The sequence below is a fragment of the Glycine max genome, chromosome 18, assembly GCF_000004515.6.
Source record: "Glycine max cultivar Williams 82 chromosome 18, Glycine_max_v4.0, whole genome shotgun sequence".
Taxonomy (NCBI): Eukaryota; Viridiplantae; Streptophyta; class Magnoliopsida; order Fabales; family Fabaceae; genus Glycine; species Glycine max.
Window position 1 is genome coordinate 12,306,045 of NC_038254.2, and position 11,484 is coordinate 12,317,528.

Below are 11,484 nucleotides of genomic sequence, written 5' to 3' on the forward strand. Positions count from 1 at the left end.
ATATTATAATTTAGATATATCTAGTCAGTGTGAGATTGCACATCTTGATGTATTAAGGGGACATTTTAAGTTTTTTAATTTTTTATCCTAGGAATACAAGAGTAGGCAATTTTATCATGTATTTAGTACAAAATAACAAAATAATTAATCATAATCATATTTTATTCTTGGATAAGTTATAATTCTAAGTTCAATCAATACTTTATCCCAATAAAAAGAATGAGAAAAAATTATTCCTATATAACAAGAATTCCATGAGTAAAAACTCATATACTCTTTTTACTATCCATTACTAAACTACCCTTCTTCATGGAAAATAAGAAATAGATAACTAGTCCTGATTTACTTGAGAAAGTCATTTTTATTTTTATAAATAAATCCGGTCAAGCAAATACATTCATTGGCACTTAAAGCCAACAAGTTTTGTTTCACATGTTGATTTGCGTAACTATGGAAGTGTTTTATTTTTTGGTGATTTTTTAACAAATACTAACAATAATGATATTTTATTAACACTACTATAATAAAGCTTTTCAGCGATGATTTTTTATCGTCATTATAGCTAACGTCGTTAAAAGTGAATTTCAATTAACGACGATTCCAAAAAACACCGTCGTAAAAAACATGAACTTCCTAAGACAGTTATTACATCATAATCATTTTAGAAAATTAACATTCTAAGACGATTATTACATCAAAACCGTCTTAAAAAGTTTGTTAGACCCTGCTTTCTAGGATAATTCTGATGTAATAACCGTCTTAGAAAACTAACATTCTAAGATGGTTGTTTAAGAATCGTCTTAGAAGAGTAGACATTCTAAGACAGTTATTACATCAAAACCGTCTTAGAAAGCAAGATCTAACAGACTTTCTACGACACTTCTGATGTAATAATCGTCTTAGAAAACAAACATTCTAAGACGATTGTTTAAGAACTATCTTAGTATGTATGTTTTCTAATATGGTTGTCAAAACTACCATCTTAGAAGGTATGCTTTCTGAGACAGAGTCTTTTTTTACACCCTAGAGGCACACGGGAGGCACTCAATGCAGTGAGAGAATAAATAAATTGTATGCTAAAAAGTTGATATCATGAATGTATTGATGTTAGCATAGCATCATTTCATGAGTGTGAGCCAAACATAACAAAACTTTCTTACTCTTCAACCTAATATTGTTGTAAACTTCTAATAACTCAGTGCAATAGAACTATGTCACTAACATTAATTGGACCAAAATAAAATCATGCAATAGAACTATGTCACTAACTTGAAGACAAACTTCTATAATGATGGGTTATTTATTCACAAAATTTATCATGCACCAAAAATTGCAAAATCATCTATGAATTTCAAAACATTTTCTTATAGTAGCAAGCTAAAGAGAACCAAATATATTTGTTATGTGCTTATTGTGGAAGTCATTACTATATAAAACACATAAGTGGTACAACTTACATTGACAAAGTGGTGCACCAAGATTGCATGAAATGTTCCATATGTGATGATACAAGCTCCGAACAAACCCTGCAAGCCTTCTATAAGTGACTTGTTGAGTCCCCTCAGCTAGTTTTATGAAGGACAAACATTGAAGAGGAATGAGAAATTTAGTTTCTATACAACTTTATGAATATTACAATAATTTTGAAAAATACAGTTTCTAAGAAAATGAAAATCATAATAAGTTTATGAATATATAGGGAAAATGCATTTAAACCTCATTTTTTAATGTTTTTTCATATATCAATAAGTTAAAACATAAATAATTATAAAATAATTTTTTATGTTTAAATTTGATTACTCTTTCACCTACTCCCCCAAATATAGTAACCATGAAGCTAAACCTTCAAACAAACTCAAGTATCCCAAGGTTTACAACAACTACCAAAAGAACAAAGATTATAAGATAGGAAGGCCCAAAAAGTATAAAAATCAAAATTCAATTATGCAACTATAATTGAAAGACCAATCATGACATTTGATTGCAATTATACAATCATTTATAAACTACCAATAACAAATTATAAAAGAAAAATAATTTATACTCAAGTATTTTTCCTAAAAAGAAAAATATAATTATTTCCAAAAAAATGTTCTTGAATCAAGAAAAGATTTTTCTTATTTAAAATATTACCAATTAAAAAAAAAGAGATTTTTTTTCTCTTTTAGTCCTTTTCACTTTAAGCTTATAGAAACCATAATTAAAAAAACACAAACTTAGAAGAAGAATTACAATTAAAAAAACACAAACTTATAAGACTAAAAATAAATAAAAAAAGCTTACAGGAATAAAAATTTAAAAAAGCTAAAAATGAATAAAAACTTAGAAAGATTAAAATTAAAAAAACATGAACTTATAGTAACAAAAAGAACATATTGAAAATTTTTAAAAAATTATGTATTAAAAATTATCAGTGCATGAAAAAAAAATCATTAATAATATTCTTCCTATTACAATTAAAACTGAACCAATTCAAACTATTTCATAAGTTAGTTTCCTAATCACTTGTTTCAGAATTCTTTCTCTTTGGTTAGGAAATATATAGACAACTATTAATTTTTCTGTTCAGTAAAAATAAAAATGTATGTGATTACCTGAGCATTGATTTTTGTGGTAGTGCTCGCGCTTGAGTGATCAGAATAGGCCTTTTTGTACCTCTCTATTGTTGATCTTATGTTGTAATCACAAAGGCCAAAAAATAAAATAAAAAAGAATGAACAATCAGAGAAGTTCATTAATTTGCATAATACATATATTATTCAGTATTCACATTGTTATTCATACTTTCACTTCATTAGTCGTAAGGGGGTTGGAAGGATTTCAGATCTTTTTAGGCCTATTCGTTCATTCAATTAATTATATTAAACTCTGTTAAGGGAAGTTTCTTCTTAAACTTGAAAAATTGCATGCTAAAATTAACATTTCAAAATATGAAATAGACAATTTAATTTAATACATATATAAAGAAAAAGGAAAAATAAATATTATCGAAAGAGTACAAGAAGTGCTCTCATTTTTATAGAGGAAGAACTTGTTAGCAACTTGTTAATTACTACATGGTAATTAAACCAAGCAATATAAATAAGAAATAGGTCATTCTGAAAAAGAGAACCGTGCCAAATGCATGCCAATTACTCTAGCTAGACGAAAATATGCAGTAAGTCGCATCTTTCTAGTTTGAAAATAATTCTCTTATCACCCATTTAGCTAATTAAATATTTAAATAGATCAAACTTCTGTGAACCATAAAGTCGCCCAGATTTTTTTTTTCGATCCCCACCTTTAATTTTTTATTGTATATATGTATGTTTGCAGTTTGCGTGTGTTAATTTGTCCATCTTAACAATCATACTTTAGTCTCAAAGAAAGATGCATACGTCTTAAAAGTTCTAATAAGTTACAGGAGCCAGTCAAAGATGAGGCTGAATAGCATGATTATGTTCACCATATGGTGCTAATTTATATGATATTATCTATTCACAATAGGGGACTATATTCTGATAATTCATATTGTATTTGTTCGAAAATACGTTACAGTAGCGGAATTTAATCATCATGTAGTAATATTAACTCAGAATAAGTTATTTAAAACAAAACAAAGTCACGTTGCAACAAAATATATAGTAACTCTAATTCTAATTCTAACCAGATCTTTTTGTTTGTATGTGTCAGTGCATTTTAGTTTTGAAGCTCGCTCGCTAGCCAGCTAGCTCCTCTATCTTTCTTTGCCCTTATATGAAAAACAGCAAAATCCGTTCACTCCCTCTAGGGTGTGAACTGTGAACTGCATCTCTCAACTCGACTGAAAGAAATTAGACCAAAGACGACCTTGTTGTTTTAACACAAAAATATATATGTAAGTCTAAGAACAAGAATGATATCAAACTCAGATCCTTAATTCCTAAACTGCAATTCTATTTTTCTTTTCTGGAGTCAAGGAAACTAGAGATCTTGTAAATATATAAAAGATGCTTCTCAAGGAAATTAAAACAACTTTGTTGATAAGAAAAAGAGCTGGCTGGAAAACAAAATTAATATTGAAAAAGATCTTGAAGCAAGGGTAGTAAATGTCATTTTGCAGAGTAGAAAAAGAGATGGGACAAAGATGAGGTTAAGACAGGAAAGATTACTGTTAAGAATAATAAACAGATAATTTTGTTTCCAACTAACTGACCTGCTAATTTGTTTGGGAAGAAAACTGTTGGGATTTTTTGACTCCAACAGCATGTGGTTGAAGGAGTCAAATCAGTTAAATAAAGACATGTTCCTATGTTATTTCTTAGAAGAATTTTATGCATGGTTTAGTTAATTAGCTTAGCAGATATCTCTCAAGTTTGTTTACATTTATGTTTTAAATTTGTAGTATAATATTTGCTGTTTATGTTCAATAAAATCATCAGTTCCCCTTTCATCCTCTTGTCTCTTATACTTTAAATCCTACAAAAACTACCAACCTTTCAGGATGGAAACCCTTGTTTTGGCATTTGATATTGGAAATATGTGGCCCAAGCCAAAGGAATTCTGTCATGGAAGCAGCTTGTTGAGATCTTGCCTCAGCCATTGCAGCCTGAAACAAACATTATTCAATTCGGCATTTTTATCATAGGTTGTACATACATGAATCCAAAAAAGCACCCTACTTGGTTCAAGTAATAGAACTGTTTGATTGAAAATATTGTACTTAAACTAATAAAAAAAGGTGATACCATGACACATTTACAGTGCGTTGGTTCAAAGAAGTGAAGGGGGACGGAGGGATTTTAATGGAGGGAAGGATAGGTCCCCTTGTATTATCAAACAGTCACCTACAAATATACAGTGGCAAAAAAAAAAAGCACAAAAGAGCATGACATTGTAGTTTGTACCACAAATATCACCATCCAATTAAAGTATATATATATTTCAGCTCCCATGTGTCAAGATTAATACTAGATCTCTCTTTTGCCTTTTACCCATCATTCTCCTTTTTTCACTCTTGCTTGTTAATTTCAAATATCCAATGCCACATTTCCCAAGTTTTCTTATATTCTTCCTTCTTTCTTTGATCCAAGAAAGCAATGACTCCCAAGCTATTATTACATATATCAAAAGACGGGGGCTAAAAGAAAAAGTTCTACCTCACAGATCTGCACCTCTTAAGCATTGCTTAACCTAACCCCCCAGAAAGAAAAATCAAAATCAAGACAGTACAAGACAACCTTTAGATATGGGAGTTAGAAGTTGGCCCCTTGTGTTGTTCTCCTTGTGTCTATTTTGCAATTCAGGTAACTTAATTTTTTGTTGGAACTTTGGCCATTAACCCAAAACATGGATACATGTGTTTACATTTAATATATATTCTTATTCATGTATTGCTCGGCATAACATAGTTACAAAGGCTTAGAAGCTGACCATAAATATAGTAGCAATGTTTAATGTTTAATTAGAAAAATACAATTTTCAAGCCATGAAAAGCTGTAGATAGAATTTGCGAAAACTCTAAGGAGCAAAAAAGTCATTGAAAAGTTTCACAATTTGCGAAGTAACAACCATGATTTTTAACAGGAACAAGATTTGAAAATAAAAGAATGAGACTAATTAAATATCACTCTTCTCCCTGAATCTGAATTAATACGATTGCAGAATCAAGAGAGAAGATGCAAAACAATAATTACAGATAAGTATCTCTCACAACTCAGGAAATTTGAGACTCCTGCATGCATATCCTTCCAACCTCTACTCCCAATCTAATCTAACTCTTATTATTACCCTCCTATTTATACCCTGCCATATTTCCCACTCTTTTATAAATTAGCTAGGATCTCTAACCAACTAACTGTTGAATACCGCTGTTAACAACTTCAACGGACCCCAATTTGAGCATAACAGTAACCAATGCAATATCTACTCCTTTTGTGCTCGCTAGTATTCCTGCTAATATACACCTTTTTAATTGGGGATCTGCTGCTAAGTGTTACTCACTTAGTAACTAATTATAAGAACCTTTTGAAAAATTTGTTTGTTCATTTTATAATATTATTTTTTTAATTTCTAAATGTTTTAATTATTGTTTTCTCTTGATGTCCTTAATTATTTTCTTTTCGAACATTAATAAGAAATAATTAAGTGGAGAAAAAATTGAGGAAAAAAATAATTTTTAATAATAATACTAATAGTTATAAATAATGTGATTAAATAAAGTAATTATTTTTCTTAAATAAAATAAATTAATTGAAAGGATTTTATAATTAGAAACAAAAGGAGTAAAAGATTCCTCTCGATGATTTTGTATCAAATGAATAAATAAAATATCATTTTTTATTTTTCTTCAAACTATTATTTTAATTAATAAAGTTATTTCTTCTTATTTATTTAATTATAAAAACCTCATCATTTTTCTAAAATTCAATTTATTTTTAAATAAAAATTCTTTTTAATTTATTTTACGAAAAATGAGATATTACAAAAAGTACCGATGGATGATGGATTTACAGATCACTTTAAGAAACTTCTAGTGAGGGTTTATAGACCAGACTTCTCTACCTTTCTTGGTGGATGATGGATCCAAATATTCTTTGTCATCGTGAATGTTTTCTTTTCTTTGTTGAGATAACATCTTCAAATTCTTTGGCCTCATGTACCCGTATTTCTTAAGATATGCTACCATATGTTTATTAGTTCTTTCATCCTTATAGGCTTAAAGAGATAATCACAGGCTTCATATTGAACACCTTTCATCACCCTGCTTGCTTCCCCATCCACAGACATCACAAAGCAACATTGTAAAGTGTGACTTGTCAGAGCTTGGAGTTTCAATCAATGAGATCAAAGGCTTACATTGATATCATATAACTAAAAAATTAAATATATTATGGATAGAAAATTGACTAATGACAGGAAGATCCATCTCAAGCCCAAGATGGTCAAGAAGTTTAAAACCTTATTGTGGGTCATGTTTACATGAGAATATTACTATATCATATCAATCCTTCCTTTCGTGAAGCAAGCTTAGAGCATGCCTTGCTAAACAACATGTAGACACTAATGCAAATGATAGAAAAGAGTCAGAATAACATTAAGAAATCAACCATCTCCCACAAATAGGATTGTCAACAACTGTTAGTAACAACAAGGACAATCAACACACCTAGCAACACATAGGCCATTTCAGCAACCTCACGTAGGTCATAACAGAATTAGTTACGCAATGTTATGCAATAGTGCAATTTTGTTAGGCAAATATTCTCACTAGCAGACAAACAATTATATGTATAAATAAGCACTAAGTGAATGGAAATGGTAGAGAAGAATTATGAGATACTTGTTAGTGTAGTTTAGCATAGCTAGCTTAATTCCTTTTCGTAACAATTGGAATCAACTACACATTGCAAATAAAAGGCATTGTGCAAGGCCTTGGGTGCAGACAAATTGTAATAAATAAATATATATTAATGCTGAAATAATTTTCAATTAATCAACATAGTTGTTTATAATGTGTTGAAGACCAGCCTTCGATCTTAAGAGCTTTAGCTTTAGTTGGAGGCTAATTAATGTTTCTATTATCTATTTGGCTTAACATACCCCTCATGCAAGGACTCTTAGAGCTTGAATTATGGACAATCTCATTCTACCTTAATGGGGGCGGGATGATTTGAATTCTTGATTACATAGAGCCTCTGATATGATTTCAAAAGAGCATCTCCCCTAAGCTTAAGTCGGTAGAGGCTCATGAATGGATTTGTATTCATAGCAACATTTATTGTCAATGATTGATGAAAGAATATACTCTTTCTAGAAGCTTTTCTAAAAATGCAAAAAAATTATTTTTTTCTTTTAATTACTCAATTTATATTTACAAAATTTTATACTAGTTCTTTGAAAATTTGCTAACCCTTTTCTCTCAACATTTAATAGAGAATACATTGATTTCTAAAATTTATTATTTTCATTGTAAGATTTTCTAGAAATAGTTTCATTTGATGTAAATGAAACCTAAAGAAAGTATAGAAGAAAAGGCAATCATTACATTATATCTATTAAGACTATGGTTATGCGGTATTATAGTATTAGCATTAATTACTGTTCACTCCATTACACTTACACCAGACTATTATCAATCTATTCATTCAGTTATACAACTGACACTAACTTCCAGCATTAGTTACAGGTTACTTGTTGAATTAGTTACACGTCACTACAAGCAACCGATCACCAATCATCGTAATAAAATCCAAAAACCATATCAGTATAATCATGAATTTTTTTTTCATATTCAGTTCAAGTCTAGAATTCAGAGTCAGTTTCCTTTGTCTTTCTTTTTTCTCTCTTCCTCTCTTTTTAACACACATTTTTCTCTCACTTTCTCCATTTCTCTCACCTTGATTACTTTTTGGTTTGAATTCTTGGTATAAGACAACCATTTCTTGTGAATTCTTGTAGATCATTATGAATCTTATGTCATCGAGAGTCATTTTCGTAAGTTCTAAGGGGCTCAATATATTAGAAAATTTTATGTGATTTAGTGTTTTCAATGCAGATTTCGTGGATGGAGAAGTTATTGTAGAAGGGAACTGAGATTACTGCACGTGTGCCAATGACTCCACTTGCTGGAATTACTGGGCTTGGGGGTTTTGAAGTTCTTTTGTCAAAAGGAAATACTTTGCGATCTGATGCAAGTGCTCTAAATGTCGGTGTTTTCCATCTAGTACCAACAATGGAGGTGTTTCCATTAGTAGCAAACCCAAAATTGTAAGCCTGATTGCTGAATGCTATGAGATTAAACATTTTTTATCTATTAGGCTGCCCATGTTTTATTTGTTTTGGTTGTTTATGTCACCAAAGATGGCAATAAAGCTAGATGTGTGTATGGCTATATGCGCGCACACACACACACACATATATATTAGCCTGAAACAATGTTGTTTAGGGTTTTTTGGGTAAAATTTATGATTTCTTTCCCTTTTTCTAATGCATTTTTTTGCTTTAGAAACAAAATAGTATTTGAAACTCTTCTTCCTTGAAATTCATTTTTCGGTAAAAATAATATTGTAAAGTTATTTAGTATAAATGAGATAAGGATGATATAGAATTAAATAGAGACACAAAAAGGGATGATCCTACCCTTCATAAATCTAATGAGAACTCCATACCATGTCTTTTCTATGTTGTTTTCGTATTGTTTTCTCTTCTGGTAAGGTTTTATATGTGCAGCACTTCATTTCATCTTTTATTATGTGAAGGCTCTTTTATCATATATATGTTATTGATTAATTCTATTTTCTTTCAACTTAAATACGTTGTGAACCTCAGCTAAGCAAGAAAAGACATGGGAGACTACTGGAAGAATATGATGAATGGCCTACCTATGTCTGAATCAATCAAAGACATCCTTGTTCAAGATCCTCACGTATCAGATGCAATGAAGGACCTATATATTACAGACTTTGATATAAAGCCTAATGTCATCTTATATGACACACATGTTGTTCCCAACAAGCATAAGCAAAAGATTCAGCAGGCCATGGCCAAGAAATTGGAACCAAAGTTTCAAGGAACTGAGAGACATGGTTGAACAAACTGTGGACACAACTATATCCGACAAATCTCATACAAACGAGGAAGAAGATTATTCTTTGAAGAATAAGGGGAAGTCCATTTCACTTGCAATCCAAGCAAAAGTGAATGTTCAAAGAAAGGAAGGTTTGAGTTTGACTGGGGGCAGAAGTTTGACAGGCTAGAAAGAGCATTTTGATGTTAAATCCAACCAACCAATGAAGCCAAGTGTTCCGAAAAATTCACACAACAAATCTTTTGGTCAGAATTCTTTTGGTGCTCTTAGATAGAATAATGTCTACCAGAATAATTCAATTGACAAAGACAAATTACCATCAAAGGCATTGGTTACCAATTGAAACAGTAGGAAAGTTCTGACTGGGGATTCCTCTTATGGACACCATAGAAAACAAGAAAAAAATAACCTACAGATATATGAAATTCATTACTCACTAATTGAAATAGTTGGTACTTACCTATATGGCGATGCCTGCACACAACATACAGAGGCGCAACACGAGGGAGACACACTTTTGATAGCTGGTGAGTAGATGAGTAGAGTGAGGGACAACAAGAGGGATAGTGGGTGAGGAGTTGATGTCAGCGAATGGTTGATGTAGGGCACTTTTGAGAGTGGGTGAGCTAGAGGGAGAGTAGGTTCCAGGGGGGAATGATCGAGCTAGGGATTTCAGCGCCAACTATTTGGGACTTAAAACCAAGACAATTTTACGTAAAACTGTCGTGGTTTTCATTCCCCCTAATTACAAGATTGTCATCGAGTGACATTCTAAGATAATTCCTCATAACCGTCTTAGAATGTGCGTTGTAAAAAAAAATTTTCATTCCCCTAATTACAAAATTGTCACCACATGACATTCTAAGACGGTTCCGCATAACCGTCTTAGAATGTGCTTCGTAAAAGAACAATTTTCTAGTAGTGTTTTGTTAATAGTTCAGAATAATTGGCTAACAATATGTTTTAGGAACAACTTAATTTCCAAAGTGTTTTTGCAACATAACGTTTAGCAAATAACAGTTGTTTACTTCGTATCTATTTTCTTATGGATTTTCATCCCTTAGCCGCTTTCCCTACTTGTATTTGGTAAAAATGTATGAATTTGTGGGATTTTAATGCCTATATTTTCTTGTTTGACTTCATATTTTTCTAAGAAATAATTTAGCACGAATGTGATATGATTTCATGTGGAGAAAACATGGCTTAATCTAGATGATTATAATCTAATTCTAAAATCAATAAACTAATGCATTAATAACAAAAGATTATCTTTGTCTAATGACAAATGTCAACCATTGAACTTATCCTTGTTGATATAAATTTAACTCAATTATCATGTTACTCTTCAAGAGTGTTATTAACTCGTTACCATCACAATCATGACTTCTCTACCTTTATCATCATGATTGTCGTTTCTACCACCATCATCATGACAACCATAACCATTATCGCTATTGTTGTAATTATAGTAGTGTGGATGACGGTCATAGTGATAATATATGGTCACAGTAGTGATGAAGATGGGTTAATAAAAGTATAATGGAGAGGTTCAATTGAGAGCCACTCCTAAATGCACATAACATGACACCTCTTATTTAACTCAATAACTTAAGGGAACTATATTAAGCACTTGGATTTAAATCATATATTTTGTAATTATACAATAATACATCATGTTGTCATGTAGAAATTTTAGCCCAAAGCTCAAATAAACACTTACAATGATTTCTAAATGAATCAACTAATTGCTGTTCTTTTTTTTTTTTTAAAAAAAGATTCAACTAATTGATGAAGAGAAAGAGACTTTGTTTCTTTGGCTTGGATTCCTTTGGGCTGAAAAATCAAACCGATCAAGCCCGCATTACCTTTAGGCAATATTTTTTTAAGGCTCAGCTTAGTCTTACTATGTGGGGCCATTGGATCAAATTAGTCTATAT